At 43.2% G+C, this 26,168-nt stretch overlaps 1 long non-coding RNA gene across 1 annotated transcript; it reads right to left on the reverse strand.

Annotated features, from left to right (window-relative positions):
• Positions 1 to 654: 654 nt before the first annotated feature.
• Positions 655 to 24,534, reverse strand: LOC141577192 (uncharacterized). The gene is made up of 3 exons (XR_012505894.1): positions 24,386 to 24,534; positions 2,324 to 2,396; positions 655 to 951 (listed from the first exon to the last, which is right to left on the reverse strand). It is a non-coding gene; the product is annotated as an uncharacterized LOC141577192 (long non-coding RNA).
• Between the last annotated feature and the right edge of the window lie 1,634 nt (positions 24,535 to 26,168).

The raw sequence follows: 26,168 nt of genomic DNA on the forward strand, positions 1-26,168 counted from the left end.
TTGGTTTCATTTCTAGGAATTTCAGCCCCCATGAAACAAATGGATCCATTTTCTGAGAGCGTGGGTGTTTCAGCAGAAAGCAACAGACGGATATGTATTCTGGGTGAATGGATATCACACAAACATGAGTTTCCTTTAGTGGGTCTCTGTGCACTGTGAACTGTTAGAAAGTTTCAAGACGTGAGAAACCATAAACTAAAAATGGACACACTTCCCTCCGTTTGTACTGTATATACAGATCTGAACCAAAGGAAAGAGGGAAGAAAAAAGGACCATGGCCCGCTATTGGATAGAATCAAATTTACCTTAGGAACCTCTCGTCTGATGCAGTCACTCCTCCAACACTGTCAATATTCAGCAACCATTGGGGATGGCAGTTACCGGTTGGATTCCAGGTGGAATCTCGGTGTGCCCCACCAGGATTCTTGTGGCTGGTGGATCCAAGGTAACTGGGCAGAATTCTGTGGGTGGATCAGTGTGATGGAGGGGCTGCTACCCTTTGTGGAGATTGGCTTAGGTCTTTTGTCCGGGAAGCTGTGTAAGTTCGAGATACTGCTGCTGCCCAAAGACCTAAGTTCACGGGTAAGTTTCCAGAACCTGAAAGGGCAGAGAGTGGAAGATCTGCCTGTCGTCAGCTTACTGGTGAGGCTCCGAGGTACTTTCAGACTTGCCCAGTCCTGTTGAAGTCTACCTTATGGGAGACACGAAGAGAAGCTGGCAGAAAAGCTGGCTGCACGGATTGAGGAGAGATGCGAACATATTGATGAGAGTTGTTCTGCTACAATGGAGAATACCGGCATGGAGACATCTCTAGAGAATACCAGGCTCGAAAGACATTCATGAGACATATTGAGCTTCGCTGATACTGGCAGAAATATTAGGAGTGTCAACGTGCTCTTGAGAAAGTTACTCAATTCCCTGCTCCAAGAACGGGTCCAAGATTCCTGACGTCTAAAAGAGAAGAGATGGCAGAGATGATAAAAGCGCTCATGTTCTTGGAAGAGGTCATGAGAATCCACAGGCCCCAGGGGGCATTTACATCCATTCAGAACAAAATGCACCAAGCCCAGGTAAGCCTTTTCCCAGGTTTGGGCCTTGATATCAAGCACTTGCTCTTCCCTCCCCTCCACTCAGGCATCCATTTTAAAGGATCAGAAACTGAGCTGCAATGAAGCCAGTAGGAGAAGAGCAAGCCCCTTCTAGAATCAGAGTTCCTCTGTCTTCACAATCTGTGAACAACAGTGAACTCCTTAAAGGTCAAATACTCTCGACTAAAATAGTTAGGAATTGAATATTTAGCTCACACAAAGAAATGATGACCTTCCCCTAGATTCAACAAATGCTGGCTTTATGTCTTGTCTGGGGTGAAGGGAGTGTGGTAAGTGAGAGGAATCTTTGACTGAACTTGAATATGTACTAGGCCTCAGTTTTTCAAGACAATATAGGTAAATATTATGTCAGATAGCGACCTGAACTGTAAAAGTCGTGAAAGAATTTAAAGACACAGGTTTTGTGGACCGTCTTTCTCTTCAGTCAAGCACCGGGTGCACGATATATAGCGGGTGCAGACTTGGTTGTGTTAAATTGCTTTACCGAACATGATCAGATGATTAAGCGTTATCATCACTGATAGAAGAACACCTGCTTTTCAATAGCCTAGCATAGCTGCATCAGGGTTCTCATAACTAAAATTCCTGTATGTGCTTTTGGAATCAAGCCTAAATGTATATATTTTCTTTGGTTTTTCTTGTACTTTCCTAGAGAGGAATGTTACCCCTTGAAATGCCAACATTGGCCAGTATGTGTCATTGGGACTATAGGGCAACCCATGCACAAGGGAAACCCAGATTCTCAGTTATTTCATTGTTTCAATTGTTTCTTCATTGTTCCTGTTGGTGTTGGAGGCTTCAACAGTAAAGGGTTGACATGTCTCCTTCAACATTTTGGACTGTGATTTTAGTTTCTATCTGTCTATATTTTTCTTGGAGCTGACATAATGTTACAAAAATTGACAAGTCTGACTTCTAGGTAAATTTAGTATGTTTCAAACACTAACTTCATTTTCATATAAATCCCAAAACATGTAAATCAATTCTATTAACCTTCTTAAAACCTGCAACTGTGTTATCAACACAATGTCAAAATTGGAGTCTTCGGACAATCCCTCCAACCATGCCTTTATAGGAAACAGAGCTAAACAAACATCACATTTCTGTGAATTATATCTGGAAAGTGTTGATTTATCGATGCCCAGTTGGCAGAGAACCAGTGCAACTTGCGCTCACTCCCTCCCATGTACAAAGCAATGTAAACTTCCACTCACCCAGCCCTTGGCACAGGACACATTCCGAAGAGTGGTCTGTTACTTCCAAAGACAGGATGCAGCCTCAGAAAACCTGGAAGCAGGAGAAGGCAAAGTAGAGAATGGAAATCTGTGCAGGATCTGACCTCTGCTGATGGAGCAGCAAAGGTGAAACTCTGTTTTACTTGGACGCACACTCTCAAGTGGACAGCGCACATGGGATTGTAGGTAATGTGCTGAGTGTTAGAAGGGTGCACAGCAGATGCTTGGCTGACATAACTCATAGAAATCAGCACAACATATCCCCAAAATTGATTCTGAGACCAAGATCCGATCTCCCAAATTTAAGCTAGCAGAGGCAGCGGAAAATGAGGTATAGAGCTACAGATAATGGCACACGCTGAGTCTCAGGGATCTGGAGTGCGTTGTGGGTTGTGGTGGGTTCTATCAAGAGAGCAAACCGACCTGTAACCCCAGTAAGAAAGCAACCACATTGGCGTGTGAGGTTGAGTTTTTCGATATGTGCCATGGCCACATCCACTGCATCTTGCAGGCCCAGGATCAATTTGGCATTTTGCCAATAGAGCACGTGTGGGGCTCAATCAGAGATGTCGTGCATCTGGTCTGAGGGATTCAGTGTCCCTTGGGCTTGAAATCAGAATTAAAAGCTTTAGGATTTGCTACAGTCATAACCTGGACAGGGATTACGGATTGGTTTGAGGAAGAGAATTCGGTACAGCTTTGTGGTTGCATTCGTGCACCCATGACCCAAGGATGAGTGATCAAGGAAGAGTGGTCAAAGTCCACAACGTGAGAAGCTGAAGCATTTCCTTCAGCATTATCTCCCAAATGCAGATGCTACATTTTGGATGGCACTGAAATGGTACTGCCCAGAGGACACAAAGATCGGTCTGCGGGATCATTCCAGCAGGCCCTGATGTTTGACATCCATACATATGTTTCCACTGGTGTTTCTGTAGACAGAGAAGCTCTGGGAAAAACTGGTAACATTCGGACATTCCCATGGCAATAGAAAGCACAAGTGCACTCTCAGTTTGCTGTTTTGGAAAGACTCCAATATGACATAAAGCAGAATGCCGAGCTGAAAACCTTTAAGCTTCATTTCCAGAAGAGGAAGTGTACTCTGCACTTTCAGAATTGTGAGGTAAGTGCAATAAAACGAAGTTTTACTAATTGAAATAATATGGTGTGTTCATCACAACAAAGGCAACACCAGCAATTAGAAGTATACCAGACAACACACACAGGAACAGGACATGGCATCAATGCCTTGGGAAAATTGTCCTCACAGAAATATCATGGAACTTTGTACACCCAATGGTCTAAAATTTTCACTTAACAAAGCCCTATAAATCTATATTAGATACCTGATATTACTTGACCAGTAGAGATAAAGAAGTATAGTAAAAAGGAACAGGAAGTACCATTTTCAGTTCCAAAGACTTTGAAGGCCCAAAAAATAAGCTTTCAACCCTCTAGACTGCAAAATGCTACCAGAGCTAGTATTGAAAACTGAGGTGAGGAAAACATGAAGTACAACAGTGTCTCAGAATCACAAAAGGCAATATACCAGGAAAGGGGAAGAGAAACTCTAAAAACGATCCAAATAATATCAGAAAACTCAAGGATGTGATAATACCAGGGCTAAAGTCAGTCCAAAGCAGACTTGATAATGCAGACGGACTCGTGAAAGACTGTGAAGACAGGGGAACAGAAATCCCTCGATCAGAAGAAGACATACAAAAAGAAGTGCAAACCAATGCAAACACTGCTGTTGAAGCCTGGGTGTAAGACAAAGCATGAAAGAGTATGATTCGTAAGAGTCCCAGATGGAAAAGCAAGATTAACAAAAAAAGTCTGAAAAGATATTTGTAGAAAAATCAGACTGAAACTTGCTGAAAAACAAGAAAGAATCATCTATACGAATTCAGGAACTACACAGCTTCCAAAGGAGGTGGAATCCCAATACACGTACTTGCAGCTGTACAATTCAAATCAACAAAGATCATGATCATCCCAGTGATTTAAAATGCATGTAGAGGAAAGCAATTTAGTCACAAAAGAACCTCCAGAGGGGTTTCAGCTCATATCTCGGCAGAAGTATTGCAGAACAGGGAGGAGTGCCAGGACATAGACCATATCCCGAATGAGAAAAAGCTGCAATATATGGGTAGCCTATTCTACAAGACTGCTATTCCTATTAAAGACCGAGCTAGATAATTTCACAGACCAGCAAATCCTAAAAGAATTCAGCAGTTAGGAACTTATCCTAAAAGAAAGATTGAGAATTCCACCCTGAATCGAAAAGTAGCACGTAGAAATGTAAATAAGAAAGACATTTTTGGAAATGCAAGAAGAGCAGTGAGTTGCAAAGAATAAACAAGAAGGCAATTAGGAAATCAAAATCCTGAAGATGGGAGTGGGGAGCAGGAAATCATAGGTGATTTTCAACACTATACTAAGTAAATCATCTTACATGACTCTCTGAAGCAAACGGAGAGATGCATGGCCTAAGGTGTTTGCAAAACCAACAACAAGCAAACAAACAATCAAACAAATAAACACTAAAAGTGTACGGTTGGCTGACATCTATCCAAAGGAAACATGATAATTCAAAATAAATTACTCAACGTGATGTCAAGGATCATTCAGCCTGCATTGACCCAGTATCGCAGCTTAAATGTACTCAACACGCTTGTATTCAGAACACAGATGCGTGCATTAATATTCATAAATATTGATTCAAAAGAGCATATCGTGACCTAGCCCAAATGCCGATTTTGAATAAGATGCAGTCATAGTCCATGATATAGTATTACAAGTCTTCCAACAGGATCAATGAATGGCATATTCAACCCTACGTAGAAAATAAATGGCATACACCTATAACAAAGACAAGTAGCTCTGCAAAACTGTACTAAGAGCAAAAGAGACAGACAGAAAAGTGCACATTGGGATTGGTTTCACTTCTAGGAATTTCAGCCCCCATGAAACAAATGGATCCATTTTCTGAGAGTGTGTGTATTTCAGCAGAAAAGCAACAGACGGATATGTATTCTGGGTGAATGGATATTACACAAACAAAAGATTCTTATAGTGGGTCTTTGTGTAATGTTAACTGTTAGAAAGTTTAAAGACGTGTGAAATCATAAACTAAAAATGGACACACTTCCCTCCGTTTGTACTGTGTATACAGATCTGTACAAAAGGATAAAGGGAAGAAAAAATGAATCATGGGACGCTAATGGAGAGAATCACATTTACCTTTGGAACCTCTCGTCTGATGCAGCCCCTCCTTCAACACTGACAAGATGCAGCAACCATTGGGGATGGCAGTTACCGGTTGGATTCCAGGTGGAATCTCGGTGTGCCCCACCAGGATTCTTGTGGCTGGTGGATCCAAGGTAACTGGGCAGAATTCTGTGGGTGGATCAGTGTGATGGAGGGGCTGCCGCCCTTTGTGGAGATTGGCTTAGGTCTTTTGTTCGGGAAGCTGTGTAAGTTCGAGATACTGCTGCTGCCCAAAGACCTAAGTTCACGGGTAAGTTTCCAGAACCTGAAAGGGCAGAGAGTGGAAGATCTGCCTGTCGTCAGCTTACTGGTGAGGCTCCGAGGTACTTTCAGACTTGCCCTGTCCTTTAGAATTTGACTTTATAGGAGATATGTAGGAAGCTGGCAGAATAGCTGGGTGCATGAATTGAGGTGAGATGCGAACATATTGATGAGAGTTGTTCTGCTACAATGGAGAATACTGGCATGGAGACTTCTGTTGAGAATACCAGGCTCGAAAGGCATTCATGAGACATACTGTACCTCGCTGAAACTGGCAGAAACATATGGAGTGTCAACGTGCACTTGAGAAAGTTATTCAATTCTCTGCTCCAAGAACGGGTCCAAGATTCCTGACATGTAATAGAGAAGAGATGGCAGAGATGATAAAAGCGCTCATGTTCTTGGAAGAGGTCGTGAGAATCCACACGTCCCAAGGGGCATTTATAAACCACTCAGACGACCAAGCACGAAGCACAGGTAAGCCTTTTCCCAGGGTTGGCCCTTGGTATCAAGCACTTGTTCTTCCCTCCCCTCCCCTCATGTATCCATTTCAAAGAATCAGCACTTGAGTTGCAATGAAGCCAGTAGGAGCTGAGCAAGCCCCTCCTAGTATCAGAGTTCCTCCTCCTTCACATTCTGTGCACAACAGTGGACTCCTCCATTGTCAACTACTCTCGACTAAAATAGATTGGTATTGAATTCTTCGCTCACACCTTGAAATGATGATCTTCCCCTAGATTCATCAAATGCTGGGCTTATGTCTACTTTGGTGTGAAGGGAGTTTTGTAAGTGAGTGAATTTTTTGCCTGAATTTGGATATTTATTTATCCTCATTTATTCAAAACAGTATTTGTAACTATTATAAATCTGTTATTGAAATGAAGTGTAATTGTTGGGATAGATATGTAATGACACTTTTTTTGTGGACCATCTTTTCCCTTTTGTCAAGTCCCAAGAGCCGGATATAATGTGATTGCTGTATTTTTGGGGTTAAATTGCTTTTCTCAACATAATTAGTCGATTAAACATTCTCATCTTTGATAGAAGAGCACATGATTCTCAATAGCCTAGCAAAGCTGCAGCAGAGTTTTCATATCTTTAATATCTCTAAGTGCTATTGAAACCAAGCCTATGTAAAAATACATTGTTTGGGTTTCTTTGTGGTTTCCTAAATAATAATTTTTCCCCTTGAATCGCCAACATTGACCAGTATGTGTCATTATTAGGAAAGGGCACCACATGCACAATGGAAACCTAGGTTTGTGGTTGTTAATGGTTCTAAGAATTATTTCATTGTTTCTGTTACTGCTGGAGGCACCAAGAGAAAACTGTTGAACTGCCTCCTTCGTGACTCTTGGCTGCTAATTTATATTTTCTGTGCATTTTTCTAATTTGGATATTTCAAGCTGGTACCTAAATTTGGCAACACTGTCTTATAGTTAGATTTAGTATGTTTCTAAAACTGTCTTTATTTTGATACATTTCCCATGTATGTAATTCAATTCTGTTTATTATTTGAAAGTCTGCAACTGAGGTATGAACACATTGTCAGACCTGGAGTTTCCGGACACATCCTCCCACAATTGATATACAGAAAAATAGCTAAACAAGAATCAAGTGTCTGTGAGTTATGACTAAATTGTGCTAATTTATCCATGCCAATGTGGAAGAGTACCAGTGCAAACTTCGCTCACTCTCTCCCATGTATACAGCAAGATAAACATACTCTCTCCCAGCCCTTGGCTCAGGTACCCTGCTGAAAAATGCCCAAACATCTCTTACTTCAAAAGTCAGAAAGAATTCTCACATAACCTGGAAAGAGTAGAAGGCAAATTAGAGAATGGTAATCAGTGCAGGACCTGACCTTTGGTGAGGGAGCAGTAAAGGGGAAACTGTGTTTTACTGGAATGCACACTCTAAAATGGACAGGTCATTTGAGATGGAAGAAAATGTGCTGAGGGTTAAAAGAGTGCATAGTGGACGTTTGGCTGACATATCTGAAAGCAATAATCACAAAATTTCTCTGCAATTCATTCCCAGACCAATACTCCACCTGTTAATTTTGAGCTAGGAGTGCCTGTGGAATCTGTGTGTTAGGGCTGTGGCTGATGTCACAAATTTATTCCCAGGGATTTGGAGATTGTTTTGGGCTGTGGTTGGTACTATCTAGAGAACAGATCTGCCTGGGTCCTCTCTTAATATTAAATCTGCTGGCATATGTGTTGTGGATTAGCTTAGTAACCCAGGGCCTTAGTCACAGTCTTTCCACATCCATGGTATAATTGCTCACTTTCTCCATAAAGGAGAAATGGGTCTCATTCAGAGCCATCTTCATCTAGTTTCTAGAATCCAGGGCAATTTATTGTTGAAATCAGATTCTATAGCCCAAGGATCTGCAACTTTCATAGGCAGGATTGAAATTTCTTATTGTCCAAAGCAGAGGTTTTTGAAATGCCCCATTCTTGCCTTTGAGTTCCAATGCCTTATTGCAAGAGTTCTTGGAGCAGAGATCTGCTGAACAATAGGTGAATTTGAAGCCTTTCCATCAGCCTTGACTACCACATGCTAATGCAACAATAGTTGTGGTGCTGACCCAGTACTACACTAAGGACCCAACTGTGGCACTGCACGCTTCAACAGGTTCTAATGTGTGACATCAATAGATTTGTTTCCACTTTTGTTTTTGTTTGCAGAGAACCTGAGGGAACCCATTATAAAATTTTGACTTTTCCGTGGCAATAGTAAGGACGAATGCACTTTCATGAGAGTGTATTGGAACCATTCCCTATCCACATATCCAGCCGGCAGCCCAGAAACCATTTGGAAGCCTGTATTCCAGCAAAAATTACTAGTCCTAGCACTGTCAGAGCTATGATAAGCATTTAACCAAAATGACACTGCTAACTTTACTAGAATAGGTTGTATTCACCACAACAAAAACCATAATAGCAATCATAGATATAACAGGCAACAGACACAGAAGGAATGCATGGCATCATTACATACCAATAACAATCCTCACAGCATTAATAATAAATGTGCACAGAAATGATTTCACCTACAAAAGCTGTTCAAGTCTATAATAGATAAATGATAATCCTTAACCCATAGCGATAGAGAGATATAATAAAGTTAAAAGAACCATTCCAAATTTTCAAAAGACAGGAGTCTCCTGAAAGAACATCCAATGTATTAGACCACCAAAATTTACTAGAACATGACTTGAAAAGGGAGGACATAAAAACACTGAAGGAAATCTTGAGTCTATGAATACAAATGCAGGCTAGTATAAATGGAAAGAGAAACACTTTAGATGAGCCAAATAGTATCAGAAAACTCAATGGTGAGAATAGCTAAGCTAAAGACAGTCCAAATCGGACTAGATAATGCAGAGGAACAAATAAGTGACTTCGAAAGCAGGATAAACGCAATCACTCAGTCAGAACACGACATAGAAAAGCAAGTGAAAACCAATGTAAGCAATGCAACTGAAACCTGGGATAAGGGAAAACATACCAGTCTATGACTCATAGGGATCCCACATGGAAAAGAAGAAAGACAAATGGTTTGAAGAGATATTTGAAGAAATCAGACTGAAATTTTCTTAAACCAAAGATAGAACCAGCTATCTCAACACAGGAAGCACAGAGGGTCCAAGCATAATGAACCCCAGTAGGCCTACAACAATATATATCCTAATTTAAATGGCCAAAGTTGATAATAAAGAAATGATTCTAAATGCACCAAAATAGAAACAAGTGCATTGCAAGAGAACTTTCTAATGTCTTCAGCTGATTTCTCAATAGATAGATTGGTAATTTTTTCTTCCCTCTTTCATTTTGTGTTGATCTCTATTCCAAGAACTGATGAAAGGCAGATTCCTTCAGTCTAAACAAGATGAGTTGGCAGAGATTCTAAAAGTGTTCAAGTTCTTGGAAGAGGTCATCATAATCAACACATCTCAAGGGGCTTTTTCAGACAATACAAGAGACCATGCACCAAGCCCTGTTTATACTTTTCCCAGGAGTGGGCCAATGTATTAAGACTTGCTGTTCCTTCACACTAAGCCAGCCATGCAGGTATACCCTCAGTCTGCTACTGCACTCGAATTAGAGCCAGGTCCAATTTTACCAACACTGTAGGGAGAAACTGAGCCTGCTACTGCAGGAGACACAGCACTGTGTCCCATTTCACCAATCTTTCAAGGAGGCTCTGAGCCTAATCCTGCAGGAGACTCAGAGCCAAATCACATTCCACCAGCTTTGTAGGAAGACCCCCAAGCCTTCACTTGCAATGGATCCAGGAATGTGTCCAATTCCACTAGCCTTGTAGGGAGACTTTGAGCCTATTCCTGCAGGAGAACCAGATCTCTGTCATATTCCATCATCCCTCCAGGAAGATGCAGGGCCTCCACCTGCAGGAGACTCAGGAATGGGTCCAATTTCACCAGTCCTGCAGGGAGACTCTGAGCCAATTCCTGCAGGAGACCCAGGACTGGGTCCCATTCCATCAACTCTGCACTAAGACCTTGAAGTGGGTCCAATTCCACTAGCCTTGCTGGGTGACCTACAAGCCTGATCCTGCAGGAAAATTAGAGATATGTCATATTCCAGAAGCCCTGCAGGAAGACTGAAAACCTGCTCCTGCAGGAGACCCAGGAATAGGTCCAAATCCACCAGCCTTGCTGGGAGAGCACAAACCTGATCCTGCAGATGATACAGAGCGAGGTACAATTCCAACAGCCCTGCAGGGATATCCTGAGGCCACTTCAGCAGGAAACACATGACTGGGTCACATTCCAATATCCCAGAAGGGAGACTGTGAGCCTACTACTCCAGGAAACCCAGGACTTCGTCCCATTCCACCAAACCTGCAGTCAAACACTGAGACTGCATCTGCAGAAAACACAGAGCGGGTCACATAACACCAGCCCTGTAGTGAGACTACAAACCTGCTCCTGGGGGAGAACAACCCCTTCCCAGAGAACATGAGCCAGCTCCTGCAGAAGAACAAGAGTTGTGTGATATTCTACCAGCTCTGTAGGTAATCCCTAGGCTTGCTCCTGCAGGAGACAGACATCCCAGTCCAATTTCATCAGTCTTTCCAGGGAGAACCCCAGCTTCCTCCTGTAGGAGAGCCAGAACTAGATCTCATTCCACCAACCCTGCATGGAAACACTGAGCTTGCTCCTGCAGGATACCCACAGCCAAGTCATATTCCACAAACCCTGCAGGGAGACACTGAGCCTGCAATTGCAAGAGACCGAGGACTGGGATGAATTCCACCAGCTCTGCAGGGAATCCCTCAACTGCTCCCATAGGAGACTAAGAGCCATCAGTTCTGGTGGGGTCCCTAAGCCTGCATCTGCAAAAAATGCTACAGAGTGGAGTCACATTCCACCAGCCTTGCAAAGAGAACAGAACCTGCTGCTGCAGGAGACAAAGAACTAGGTCCCATTCCACCAAACTTGCAGGGATACCCTGAGCCTTGGACCAAGGAATGGGACAAATTCTGCTAAACTTCTAGGGAGACCATGAGCCTCTCCTGCAAGAGAACCAGAGATGGGTCATATTACAGTATTCTTCCAGGAAGACCCAAGGCCTGTTCCTGCAGGAAATGCAGGAACAGGCCCAATCCCTCCAGACTGAAGGTAGAGTCCAAATCTGTTCTGGCAGGTGACCCAGAGATGGGTCCCATTCCACCAGCCCTGCAGGGAGACTCTGAGCCTACTTCTACAGGAGACCCAGGAATGGGTCCCATTAAACCAACCCTGAAGGGAAACACAGAACCTACAGTTGCAGGAACCACAGAGCCAGGTCACATTCCATCAGCACTGTAGTGACCCCTGAGCTGGGTCCAATTACACTATCCTTGCAAGGAGATCCTGTGCCTATTCCTGAAGCAGAACCAGTGATGGGGTCATGTTCCAACAGCCCTGCAGGAAGACCTGGAGCCTGCTTCTGCAGAAGACCCAGGACAGGGTCTGATTCCACCACCCCAGCAGGGAGAAAACTAGCCTGCTCCTGCAAGTGACCAAGGTCTGAGTCATATTCCACTAGCCCTGTAGAAAGAACATAAGACTGCTGTTACAGGAAACTCAGAGCCATGTGCCATTCCAGCAACACTGCAAGGAAACTCTGAGCCTGCCCCTGCAGGGAACAGAAACCCAGTCACATTCCACAAGCCCTGCAGGGATCCCTGAGCCTGCACATGCAGGAGACCCAGGCCTGGGGCCAATTCTACCAGCCCTGTGGAAAGACCCTGAATCAGCTCTGGCAGGAGACTAAGAGCCATGTCACATTCCACCAGCCCTACAGGTAATTTATCAGCCTGCTCCTGCAGAAGACCCACAGCCAGGTCACATTCTATGAGCAATGCAGGGAAACTTAGAACCTACAACTTCAAAAGACCCAAGAATTGGACCAATTCCAATGGCACTGCAGGGAGACCATGAGCTGTGTCCAATTCCACTAGCCCTGCAGGAAGGCCCCGAGCCTACTCCTGCAGGAGAACCTGAGATTGGTCATATTGCAACAGCTCTAAAATGACCCAGAGCCTGCTCCTCCAGGAAACCCAGGACTATGTCCCATCCACCAGCCCTGCAGGGAAACCCTGAGACTGTTCCTTCAGGAGAACCACAACTGGCTTACATTTCACCAGCAATGCAGGGAGACTTAGAGCCTGCACCTTCAAGACACCCAAGAATTGGACCAATTCCAACAGCACTGCAGGGAGACCATTAGCCAGGTCCAATTCCACTAGCCCTGCATAGAGACCCCGAGCATGCTCCTGTTGGAGACCCAGCACTGGGTCTCATTCCACAAGGCTTGCAGGGAGAAACTCTGCCTGTTTCTGCAGGAGACCAACAGCTGAGTCACATTTCACCAGCCGTGAAGGAAGACCCCAATCCTGCACCTGCAAGGGACCAAGGACTGGAATAAAATTGACTAGCCCTGTAGAGGTACCCTGAGCCTGCTTCTGCAAGAGAATCAGAGTTGGGTCATATTCCAACAACCCAGCAGGGACAGTCTGAGCCTGCTCCTGCAGGTGATACAGAGTAGGGTGAAATTGCAAAACCTTGCAGGGACACCATGAATCTGCTGCTGCAGGAGAAAAAGGATGGGGTCTCATTCCACAAGCCTTACAAAGAGACCCTGAGCCTGGTCTTGCATGAGATCCTGAGCTGGATCCTGCAGGAGACACAGGACTGGGTCCCATTCTACCAACCCTGCAGGGGAACCCGAACCTGCACCTGCAAAAAACACAGAACCGTGTCACATCCCACCAGCTCTGCAGGGAGACTGTAAGACTAGCCCTACAGGAGACCTAGAGCCAGGTTACATTACCAGTCCTGCAGGGAGACCCTGAGCCTGATCTTGTAGCTCCTCCTGCATCTACACACACACTTCTATGAGACCCAGAGCCAATTCAGGCATCACCACCCTAAGGGATGAGATGCCTCTGCAAACACCAACACTGTCATCTAATTCTCAGAATCAACCCACTCCCAGACCCGAACTTTACTTCCCTTCTCGTGGCATCATTTTTGTTTGTTTTTTCTGTAATTTCCTTGTTTACTTTCATGTCATTTAGAGTATCATCTATTTTTATGTTTTAAGTTTACAATAATAAAATTTAGATATTTTCCCATTTTAAATTGTGCAATTCAGGAGCATTAAGTGCATTCACAATGCTGTGTAAGCATCATCACTGTCTAGTTTCAGACTGTTTCTTTCCTCATAATAAAACCCTGTATCCAAAGCACACATTCTTTTTTCTCCCTCCCCCAGCCCCTGACAAGCCCTAATCCTCTTTCTTTCTGTGTGTCTTTCCCTACCCTGTATGTTCCCTATCAATGAAATCATACAAAAGATGGCTGTTTGTGTCTGCTCTCATATTTTAAAAAGGGAGTGTTGTTTTAGGTTTTTTTTTTTTACTTGAAGTAGCATTTTGGTTATTTGAAAGGGAAACCCAGGTGGATTAAACATGAGATGTACAAAATGAAAATTTTTAGTAACTATGTGCATAATCTCGAGATAGGCACTGCTATTCTATGTGTGAAACCAGAGCCAGAAGGGAGATGCTTAGCTCTTCCTGTGGCAAAACATAACCTACAAAATAAAAAATAAAAATATTCAAAAGCCATGAAAGTCAAACCACAAACTGGAAAAATCATTTTTCATAACCTAAAGTCAGAGAAAGTTTTCACATACCTGTGGTCCAAAAACTTCTTGAAACACTGTGTTCTAAACAGAAACAGAACAAACACATGCAATTCCAACAAGAGGAAATGCAGGTGGCCAGTGTATATTAGAGGTGCTTGAACTCTCAAGTGAGGATGCACACAGATGTACACACTTTGGAGACAGCATTGGTCACCATCACACTGGCAGGGCTTTAGCCTGGTGACAACCAGCTCTGGTGACAACATGAGGAGGCAGAGGCCACAGTACATCCCCTGGAGGGAAGAGTGAGCAGACACTCCTCTCTGGGAGAAGAGTATGCAGGATGAATTACAGTTCCACAAGTTCACCCATTTCCGAGTAGTGCTGATGCTTAGTGTTGATCATACTAAAATTCTTGCACAATTTTTCAAAGATGTCTTTTCAAGGATGTTCATCACAGTTCTGGTTTAACTGGTAGGAGATGGGAAGCAACACTAATGTTCATGGAGAGGGGGTGGGATTCATCAGTTCTGGTTCACATGGAGGAATGATTGTTGTGCAGCTGGAAAAATGACTGCTAGGTCTTTACCTGATGTCAAGGAAGCCCTCAGTTTGGATGCTTGTTAATCCATCATCTACATCCCAGATGCCATCTATGACCACATATGTGTCAAAACATCATAGATGTAAATGAATCTTGTGGTGTGTGAGAGACAGAGGCAGAGAGAATAAGAGAGATAGAGACTGAGAGATGTTCACCAAGCCATTCATGACGGTCACTTCTGGGGGTGGGATTTGCAAATCTCTGCACTTTTCCTTTAGGCAACATTTCAAGTGTTCATAATGTATCTATATTGCTTTACTAATTCTAAGGTATTTAAAGCATATGTTACTTGAGATTCATTCATATTGAATCCACAGCATAAAGTTTATTATTTTGAAGTATTTGTTACAAGTACAATCAGCATTTATGAGAGTAAAATGATAAATTCTAAAGAATTAAGAATCAGATAAAGAACAGAACCTTTTGGTGACTCAGACACAGCCAGCTAGTTGGCAGCAAATGGCAGGGTGGGACAGGTTTCTCTAGAAGGTTGTGTATGTTCTGAATCAGCATCCAATAGAGGCAAGGAAAAATTACAAGACATGTATGCTGGAAACTACAACAGCTTGTTGAGAGTAATTAAGAAAGACCTAGCCCTATTTTCAAATTTGAAGGAGCCAAAGTGACAGAGTAGACAGACTCACAGCTTGACCTGTCCCACAAATACACAAAGAATTACATCTACAAAAACATTGAATTGCACAGAAACCTCCTGAACTCTGGCAGAGTGTCTCTCATTTTGAAATACAGGAAGATTCTCACAAAATATGGTAAGGAATAAAAAGAAAAAACACAAATTCAGTGCAGGACTGATCCTGCAGGGAAAAAGTAGCATAGGAAGAAAGGCACCCTCACACTGGGACACAACCTCTCTAGCTGGGAGATCAGCTAGGAAAGAAGCAGAGCTTCCAAGGTTTGGAGGAGACAGTGGCAACTGCATGGCAGGCAGAACTGGGGAATACTGACACAGAGGGTCCCTGTGATGACCAGCCCTAGACATGAACTAGCAGGGATGAGCCAGGACTGGCTACTGGAGTAAGTGAAGAGCCCAGGCAGAGGGCTGGGTCACACTGCAGAGAGGTAGCATCAGGAAACTAGAGGGCAGTGTGAGCTCTGGCTGTGTGCGTGTGTGTGTGTGTGGAACAGAACAGACTGAAACTCTCATAAAAAAGCACCAATGTTGGTATAATGGGGGAGGAATGATGCATGGCTGTGCCAAAGTCACTTTCTCCACTTGGCTCCATTGTTGGTGTGTTCTCATGAGAAGAGAAATGGGGCTTGGTCATAGCCAACACTGCTGCACAAAGGCAGAGCTGAATGTTGAATCCATATCCTGTGCCATTGCAACTTCACAGGCGGGACTGAGATTTGTTTACAGCCCCAGGCAGAGAGGGTGGATTTGCTCTCTCTGGTCACTTTGTGAATCCACACCTCTGGGACTTACAGGCAGTTAGTGGAGTTCTGACTCAAGAAGGGTGGCCAGTGAGGGTATTTAGAACAGGGTGGTGTATGGTTCCATATGTGGATGCGGGATTGGGGTTTGAGCTGAACCTGTAGTGGACCACAAATTCATGTGTGTGACTACACACTTGCTAAGGCAGGTCCAAGGGACTGACACTGCTGGATCTGCACTGATGTTTCCTGGGGCTCAGAACCTGAGGGGCACCAGAGTAGGTGGCTGACATTCCCATAGCTAAGGCAGGGATAAAGCCAACATCAACAAATAGTACTTTGTAAGTCTGCATAACAAGTGACAGACAACACCACAGAGGGAAATCCCCAGTGGACACCTCCTGCCTATTTTTCTTCAAAACTGAAGTGCTCCCACCCTGCCTACTACACACCACAGCTCAGAAACGGGTCTAGAAGAAATACATAGAGCCAGAGAAATATAAGTAAATAAAGAAGCCGAGGAACCACTTTCAATTAAAAGAACAAGAGAAATCCCCTGAAAGAACAATCAGTAAAATAGACTGATAGTCTACAAGACTTCAAAAAGGGAATGATCTACGCACTGAAAGAAATAAAAGAGACTATCAAAAGAGACAGAAAACTTTGAAAAGAAAATTTAAACTATAAAGAAGAGCTAGTTAAAAATAGAAAATTCAACTACAGGCAATCAAAAGCAGACTAGATAATGCAGAGGAATGAATAAATGAGTTAGGAGACAAGATAAAAGAAATAACCCAATACAGCAGACAGAAAAGCCAATAAAAACCAATTAAAGCAAGATAATATAAAGTGTGCCAGCCTATGCATAATAGTGGGTCCCAGAAGGAGAAGAAAGAGAAAAGGGGATTGAAAAGATAGTTAAAGAAATTATGACTGAAACTTTCCAAACCTTAAGAAGGAAAGAATTATCCAAGTACAGGAGGCACAGAGGGTCCCAAACAAGAAGAAACCAAACAGACCTACACAAAGACATATTATAATTAAAATGGTTAAAGTTAAAGATAAAGAAAATATTCTAAAGACAGTGAAAGAAAAACAAAATGTTAGTTACAAGGGAGCCCCATAAGCATTCAGCAGATTTCTCTACGTAAAAACTTCTGGCCAGAAGGGAGTGGCAAGTTATATTTAAAGTCCTGAATGAGAAAAGGCTGCAAACTATGATATTCTATCTAGAAAGACTCTCCTTTAGAACAGAAAGAGAGAGAAAGAATTTCACAGACAAGCAAAACTAAAAGAATTCAGCAGTACTAAATCTATGCTAAAAAAAAAAAATTGAAAGTTCTAATCTAAATAAAACATAAACAGGGAGCTATAGAAATTAGGAAACCATAATTGGAAATGCAATAAATACAGTGAATTGCAAGGGAAAACATGAAGATATAAATTAGTCAGCAAGTCAATAAAGACAGCAAGAAAGAAAGAGAGAATAGCAAAATCATAAAAGGTGAAAGAGGAGAGCAAGAGAATATAGATTTTGTTCCCTTTCTTTTTTTTTTTTTCTTTCTTTTTGTCTTCTTTCTTTTTAGGATGCACTTTAGCCTACATGACTATCAACTAAAACCAAACAGATGAAGTAAGAGGTTACCATACTTGAAAGACAAGATAACCACAAATCAGAAGTATATAAAGAGTCATAAAACCCAAAAAGAAACCAAGCTTATAGAAAAGAAATATCAAATGACAAAAATAAAAATAATTAAAAGAAAGAAACAAATAAGAAATACCAAATCAACTGGAAAACAAATTTCAAAATGGCAATAAAACCACATCTATAAAATAACTACTATAAATGTCAATGGACTAAGTGTTACAATCAAAAGAAAAAGTGAAGGAGGAGGAAAGATGGTGGAGTAAAAAAGATGCTCAGAGCTCACCGTCTCCCAAAAATTAACCAAGAGTGACATCCACAGACACACCCACCACCCAGAACACCTGCTGAACTTTGACAGAATATTGCCTTCTTCAAAAGATAAAATTTTCCACAAATCTGGTAGGAGAAAAGGAGAAAAGAAGAAAAAGGAAAATAGTTCAGGACCATTCCAATGAGGAGGGAGCTGCAAAGGAGTAATAGCATTAATACACTGGGTCTACCCAACTCCAATGGCGAGTTCAGCAAGATGGAGAGGGAACATCTGCGGCTCAGATCTGTACAGAATAGCCTTTGACTGACAGAACTAAGTTAATTGGGCACAAAGAGCCCCAATGATCCCCAGCCCTAGACTTGAACCAACAGGGGTGGGATGGGACAGGATGTCTGAGTCGAGCAGAGGACTCGGGCTGACTGTACAGAGGAAACATTGGAGGACTGCAATGTTCTGTGTGCCATGGCTGGGAGAGTATACAGATTAGAACAGCCTGGGTCCCCCATAAAATCAAAAAAAAAAAAAAGACAAAGCAACACTGCTGGTGTGCCCTGGGGGGAAGGGGATCTGTAGCCTTTGTGTCCACAGACCCACAGTGCCATTATTGGAGACTTCTTGGGAGAAGAGAGTCAAGGCTCAGCCGTAGCCACCATATTTTCTGGTTCATGGATCCCAGGTGAAGGAGGGTTCAAAACCTGAATCCCTACCTAGGGGCTCCACAACCTCATAGGTGGCACTGAGATTTGTTTACAGTCCCAAGCAGAGGGGACCATTACACACCGATGCCTCTCTGAATTGGCTCTTCTAAGACAAATGGACAAGAAGCAGTGTTCTGGAACAGAGCAGGGGTGAGAGCTAGTGCAGCTGTTTTCTCTGAGTCCACCTATGAAGCATGGACCTAATGCGGCAGGGGAGCTACCTGCCAACAACCTTGCATGAGTGTGGTGCTGGGACCAGGCATCTGGTGGGGGTGCAGACCACCCACTTACTGATGCTGGGACACAGACCAGGAGCACGACTGGAGGGCCTCTGGAACCAGCAAGTGGAGTTTTCACAGCAGGATATGGGCAGGAGTGTGACAACCACAGGAAAAAAAGGAGCTCCTGCTCAATAGCCAGGGCAGACTCGGGCCACCAGAACACCAGCCACACGACCAACAAAGGGGATAACAGGCAAAAGGCATGGAAGGAAGACTTGGCAACCACCCATAATTAAAAACAACCTTATGACAAAATTATTAAGAGTGCATATTCTTGGAGAAAGACCAAGTTAGTGGAGTAGAAGGATAATTGTATCTTATCCTCTCCAATAAATACACCAAGATTGACATTCACAGACACACCCATCCACTCAGAACATCTGCTGAACTTTGATAAAACATTGCCATCTTCAAAAGACAAAATGTGCCACCAATCTGGTAGGAGAAACGGAAAAAAGAAGGAAGAAAATGCAAAATGGCTTGGGTTTGGTCCTTTGAAGAGGGAGCAGCAAAGGAGGGATAGTGCTGGTTGACTGGGTCTCCCCTTTCCAACGGAGAGGTCAGCAGGATGGACAGGGAACCTCTGAGGCTCAGATGTGTACAGAACCGCCCTTGACTGACAGAATTAAGTTACATGGGCACAAAGTGTTTCAACAACCCCCAAACCTAGAAGTGAATCAGGGATGGGAAGGGACAGGCTGCTGGATCCAGGCAGACTCTGGTTGACTGTACAGAGGTAAACCTGGGGGACGACAGTGTGCTGTGGACAAATGCTTGGATTGTATACAGAGCAGAACAGCCTGGGCCCCCCATAAAATAAGAAAAAAAAATAAAGCAAAGCAACATTGCTGGCTTGCCTGAGGGAAGGGGAATTTTGTCCTTTGTCTCTGCTGACCCACAGCAACATAACTGGTGATTTCTCAGAAGAAGAGAGATGAGGCTCAGCCACAGCCATCATACCCACCCAGGCAGAGGTGGGGTTGAAACCTGAATATGTACCTGGCAGTTCTGCAGCCTCATAGGTGGGACTCAGACTTGTTTACATCCCCAGACATATAGGAAGGTTCTGTACTGGTGCGTCTATGAACTCGCACCTCTAAGAGAAATGAACAAGGAGCAGAGTTCTGGCAAAGAGCAGGGACTAGGGCTGGTGTGGCCATTTGCCTCAAGCCCACCTACAGAGTGTGGAACAGATGTGGAGTGGGGAGTAGCACTGAACAGGGGAGCAACCAACCCAACTACTGTGCAGGACTGCTGCACCTGGACATGGCATTGGGAAGGGGCACACCCTGCCCACCTAACATGCAGGAGAGCAGCACCAAGATGCAGCATTGGGAGGAGATGTGACATGTCTACCTACAGGCACTGGGAGCAGCACAGACCAAGGGTGTGACCAGAGGGTCTCTGGAACCAATGAGCTGAGTTCATGAAGCAAGGCAGGGGCAGGAGCCGTGACAACCACAAAACAAATAGGAGTCCCCATTCAATAGCCAGGGTAGGCTCTGGTTAACAGGTTAATGGCCACATCTGTAACCAAAGGGATAACAGACAAAAGGCACAGAAGTAAGACATGGCAACCACACTTATTTAAGAAAGACCTCTTGATAAAATTATTAAGGGCACACAATCTCCACGGGAACATCCTCACTTCTTTTTCTGTTCCATTTTCTTTTACTTTTTAAATGTTACTTCTTAAATATTTTTTATATATATATTTATAATCCCTTTTAAAATTTTCTTTTAAAATACTTATATTATCTTTCAATTTGTCCAATTTCATTTTTATCTTTGTTTTGTTCTTCTGTTTTGATTATACTCTGTTCTCAAATATTTTTCTTCCTTTAATATTTTAAAAATTCATCCCAACTCAATTGTTATCTTGTTTCAATATGTTCCTCTGTTATTGATTATACTGCTTTTAAAACTAATTTCTTTCTGCTTAGTTTTATTTCTGTAACCACTTTATATAAATAAATAAACTTCTAAAGGACCACAGTAGATAATTGATACTCCATAAGCCATAGTGCCAGAGAGATATAAGCAAGATGAAGAAGCAGAGCCACCTCTCTCAATTAAAAGAACAAGAAAAATCCCCTGAAAGAACAATCAATGAAATAGATATTGATAGTCTACTAGATGATTTCAAGAAAGGAGTGATCAAAGTACTGAAGAAACTAAGAGATTGTCTATAGAGACAGAGAATATGTCAAAAAACGAAATTGAAACTCTAAAGAGGAGCCAGTGAAAATTGGAAAACTCATTTGCTGGGATGAGAGTTGAGCTAAAGGCTGTAAAATGTAGGCTAGATAATTGAGAGGAATGAATATGTGACTTAGAAGACAGGACAACAGAACAGCTGAGAGAAAACAAATAAAAACCAATGAAAGCAATATAAGAGACCTATGGGATAACATAAAGCATGCCAACCTACTCATAATGGGGGTCCCAGAAGAAGAAGAAAGAACAAAGGGGATTGAAAAGGTATTTGAAGAAATCATGACTGAAAACTTCCCAAACCTAAAGGAGGAATCAGATATCCAAATACAGGAAGCACAGAGCGTCCCAAACAAGGAGGACCCAAACAGACCCATACCAAGACATATTACAATTAGGATGACCAGGGTTGAGAATAGGAAATGATTCTAAAGGCAGCAAGAGAAAAACAAAGAATGAGATACAAGGGAACCCCCATAAGATTTTCAGCTGATTTCTCTACACAAACAGTACAGGCCAGAAGGGAGGGGCAAGGAATATTCAAAGTCCTGAATGAAAAAATGATGCAGCCTACGATACTTTATCCAGCAAGGCTATCCTTTAGAATAGAAGGAGAGATAAAGAACTTCACAGACAAGCAAAAACTAAAAGAATTTAGCAACACTAAACCTATGCTAAAGGAAATATTGAAAGACCTACTCTAAATAGAAAAGAAGCAGGAGGCTACAAAAAGGAGAAAACCATAATTGGAAAGGTGATTGCTACAATGAATTACAACAGAATAAACATGAAATCATAAAAGAGGACATCTAAATCATTAAGGGTGGGGGAGGCGAGCAAGAAAATATACAGGTTTCTCTATCTCTCTCTCTGTCTGTCTGTCTCTCTCTCTTTTTTGTTCTTGGTAGGATGAGTTTGAGCTTATATTACTGTTTGTTTAAAACAAACAGATATAGTAATGGGTTAATATATGTACAAAGTAGGGTAACCACAAGCCAAAAAGTTACAATAGAGTCACAAAACTAAAAAGACACAGAGATAATAAAAAGGAAAATTATCAAACCACAAAAAGAAAAAGAAAGGAACAAAGAGGAAATACAAAATCAACAGCAAAACAAAGTTCAAAATGTAATAAACACATATCTATCAATAATTATTATAAATGTCAATGGACTAAATGCTTTAATCAAAGGACATAGAGTGCAGAGTGGATAATAAAGCAAGTATCTACAATACGCTGTATACAAGAGACCCACGTTAGGGAGAAGGACACACATAGTTTGAAAGTGAGAGGATTGAAAAAGATATTCCACAAAAATGGAAATGACAAGAAAGCAGGAATATCAACAGTGATTTCAAATAAAATAGACTTTAAAACAAAGATTATAAAGAAAGATTAAGAAAGACATTTTATAATGAATAAAGGAGTAATAGATGAATATATTACACTCATTAACATATATGAACCCAACATAGGAGCACCTAAATACATAACAGATAAAAAGAAAATACTAACAGATAAAAAGGGAAAATTTGATCAGAATACAATCATGGTAGAAGACTTTAACTATCCATTAACATCACTGGACAGATCTTCCATACATAAAATTAATAAGACAACATAGAAATTAAGTGATAAAATAGAACAATTTGTCTTGGTTAATAATTTCAGAACATTATATTTCCCTAAAATAGAATATACATTCTTCTCAAGTGCACATACCACATTTTATAGGATAGATCATATACTTTGGCACATGTATTTGGCACAAAGGAAGCATTAACAATTTGAAGACGATAGAAAATATTTGAAGCAACTTTTTCTGACTACAATACCATAAAACTAGAAATTAACTACAGAAAAATAAAGGAGAAATAAATGACAGCATGGAGAATAAACAACATACTACTTTAAAAAAAATGGGTGGATGATAAAATCAAAGAAGAAATAAAAAAACACAGTGAGACAAATGATGATGAAAACACAACCACACAGAACATATGGGATCCAGAAAAGGCAGTGCTTAGGGGGAAGTTTATAGCGAGAGAATCAGGTCTACCTCAAAAAAGAGGAACAACTGCAATAAAAAATCAAACTTACATAAAAGAATTAGAAAAAGAAGAGCAAAAAATAACAAAAGTAAGCAGAAGGAAGGAAATAATAAAGATCAGGGAGGAAATAAATAAAATAGAGATATTAGAAACATTTGAAAAAATCAAGCGAAGAGATGGTTTCTTGAAACAGTAAACACAATTGACAAAATTATGCTCTATGCTGGAAATTGACACAACAATGCAAACTGACTATAACTCAATAAAATAAAAATTAAAAAAAATATATTAACAAAAGAAAAAAGAAAAGGTAGTTTCTACTCACCAGACTGGAGGAGGGGACTGCACCCAATGTGGGGTCACACCCCATGGGAAAGCCTGGGGTCAGGATGGGAAGAGCAGGGTGCTGTGGACAGGATCTGTCACAGGGTTTCTGCAGGAGGGGAGGGTGAGGCATGTGAGCAGGCTGAGGACTGGCCATTTGAGTAAGTTCATGGGCTCTGGGGTGGAGGGGCTCCCCCAAGTGTCTGGACTTGACTCTGGGTGAGTTGGGCAGGTGGACAGTGGCTCAGTGTGAGTCCAAGTCCAGTGGAGGGGATAGTGCGTTAGATCTAGAAGGACTCCTTCTGGGGTGGGAAGGCCCATAATGGAGGCAGGAGGCCAAGCCCAGGTGACTGAGAACAGGGTGTGTCCTGCATAGGCCTGCAGGGCAGACGAAAGCATCCAGTCTACAGAAGGTGGAAACATGGTCCATACAAGGGCTCAGCTCAGATGTCACCCCCTCAGAGGAGCCATCCTTGCCTGCACAGTCTACAGGGACAGCCTCCTCCACGCACATCTCCAAAGCAGACACCTGCTCCATCTCCAGCATAGCATTCAGGAACCGGGCCCCTGCTCCACGCCCAGCCATGGTTCCGCTGCCCTGAGGAAAAGCCCTCACAGGAGCCATCAAGCACTGCACGACCTGGGCCCCACCTCTCTGTCTCTTCTGCCACCATTGTCTCCACCTGGACCTCTTCTCCTCCACTCCTGCACTCCCCCAACCCTGTGTGCTCTCCAGAGCACGTGTCCCTCCTAACATGCTGTGTATGCTCACTGTGTCTCATCCACTGCATGCCTCCCACCCAGGTCAGTATCCAGTGCACAGTAGGGCTCAGTAAGTAGAGAATGAATGACTCTTACCATCACTGCTGGGAAGACCTTTGTCTGTGGCCTACAGTGATCACACATCCGTCACATATTCGCTGAGGTCCTACTGTGTGTTGGGCGGGTTCCATATACCGGGCACAGCAGGGAGTGAAGCAGGCAGGTCTCCATTCTCATGCAGCAGACAGCCTGGTGGGGGACACAGAGAAAATTAAGTAAAATATACAGAATGTCCGGAGGTGATATGTTCCATGGAGAAAAATAAGGTCAGGGAGGACATTTGAGCACATTCCTGGAGGTGTTCAAGAAGCAGGCGGAGAGAGATCCTGGCTGAAAGAGCAGCCAGCGCAAAGGCCCTGAGGCCACAGTGGGATGCGCGTGGAGGGTCTTAGTTATCCGTGTGAGTTCTTAGTCCTGCCTTGAGTACGTATGTTGCTTTTATTTGTAAACCTTGATTTCACCTTTAAAGCAAATTAAACTGCATCATCTGCATAATTTAGCCAATTCTGTTTCAGGTGTTGTGGGCACAATGGCGGGCTAGTTACTTGGTTTGGTAAAGAATTACCAGCGTCTGAGAAGGGTCTAGGAAAGTTTAATAGGGACACTGCTATAGGCAACATCAGGCCACACAGGCAAGAGGTGCCTACACGAGCGCCAAGGTTGAGTGTGTGGGGTCTGTTATTGGGGGGGTGCTGTTCACACAAGGAGGAGGGGGCTGCATGATCAATTCATGCACAGGTACCTGGTTGGTTGTGAGATCTGTCAGGGGCTTCTCTGAACAACAGGCTTTACCACTTTAATAAGGGCAGGATGTGAGGCCTCTCTTCCTTGGGCAATGAGTTTTCATAGGGTAAACACTCAGCAAGAGAAGATGTTTTATAGCTTGTGGAAATGCAGGTGTGCAAAGGGTCCTGCAGTGTGGAGTGGGAGGTAAGGTGCCACTGGGCTCTAGGCACACAGAGAGCCCAGGGGTGAGGGTGTATGACTCTAAAGAGTGCCACCTGGCTTCACACCAGGGACTTTATGTGAAAACAGGTGAATCTAGGTTGTCAGCACGTGTCTACTCAGTGACCTCCCTAAGCCTAGCTCTGTCAGGCACCAGGTGGCTGTGAAATGAACATGAAGATCCCCACCCTGAGGACCCCAATGAATGAACATCTTGACATCCTAAAGCCCCTTCCCCTGCACCAACACCCCACCTCATCTGGGTCTCAGGCTCTGACCCTGATATCAGTGGCATATTTGTTCCCTATATCCAGCTCCTCTGGACGTCTCTGTGATGAGGTGTTCCATGTCAGTGAGCCCCAAACTGAGCTCTGCCTTTACCCCATGAATGCTTCCTCCCTGTGAAGCCCCTTGTGAAGGAGCCACCACTAGCAGGATCCTTCAGCCCTGAGTCTCTGCCTTCCCCACCCCTCCGATTTCCCCCAGCCCATGATCCCCTCTGGAGGTCCCTATTATCCTCTCCCTCCCACTTCAGTCTTGGGCTGCACACCAATTCCCTCTTCACAATCTCCCACAAGAGAGGTCCAGGTCCAATTGGGGACACTGAGGTGACACAGGCTGGTGTTGCTGGGAATGAAGAGCAGGATCCTGGAGCAGAGGAGAGGCAAGGGCTCCCAATCCACCAGAACACATGCTAAAGTGGGGGCAAGACACCCATAAAGGTTGAGGCAGGCATCACACTGCAGCCCCGCCCTCTGCTCCCCCAGGTTGCCCTGTGTTTCCTGCTTTGGCCTGGGGGACTTCCCCCCTCACTCTCTGTTAGAGGGGTGCCCATTCATTCATTCACACCCTCATTCAACATGTACATGGGTCC

Source organism: Camelus bactrianus, chromosome 3 (genome assembly GCF_048773025.1).
Source record: "Camelus bactrianus isolate YW-2024 breed Bactrian camel chromosome 3, ASM4877302v1, whole genome shotgun sequence".
In the NCBI taxonomy this organism is placed as follows: Eukaryota; Metazoa; Chordata; class Mammalia; order Artiodactyla; family Camelidae; genus Camelus; species Camelus bactrianus.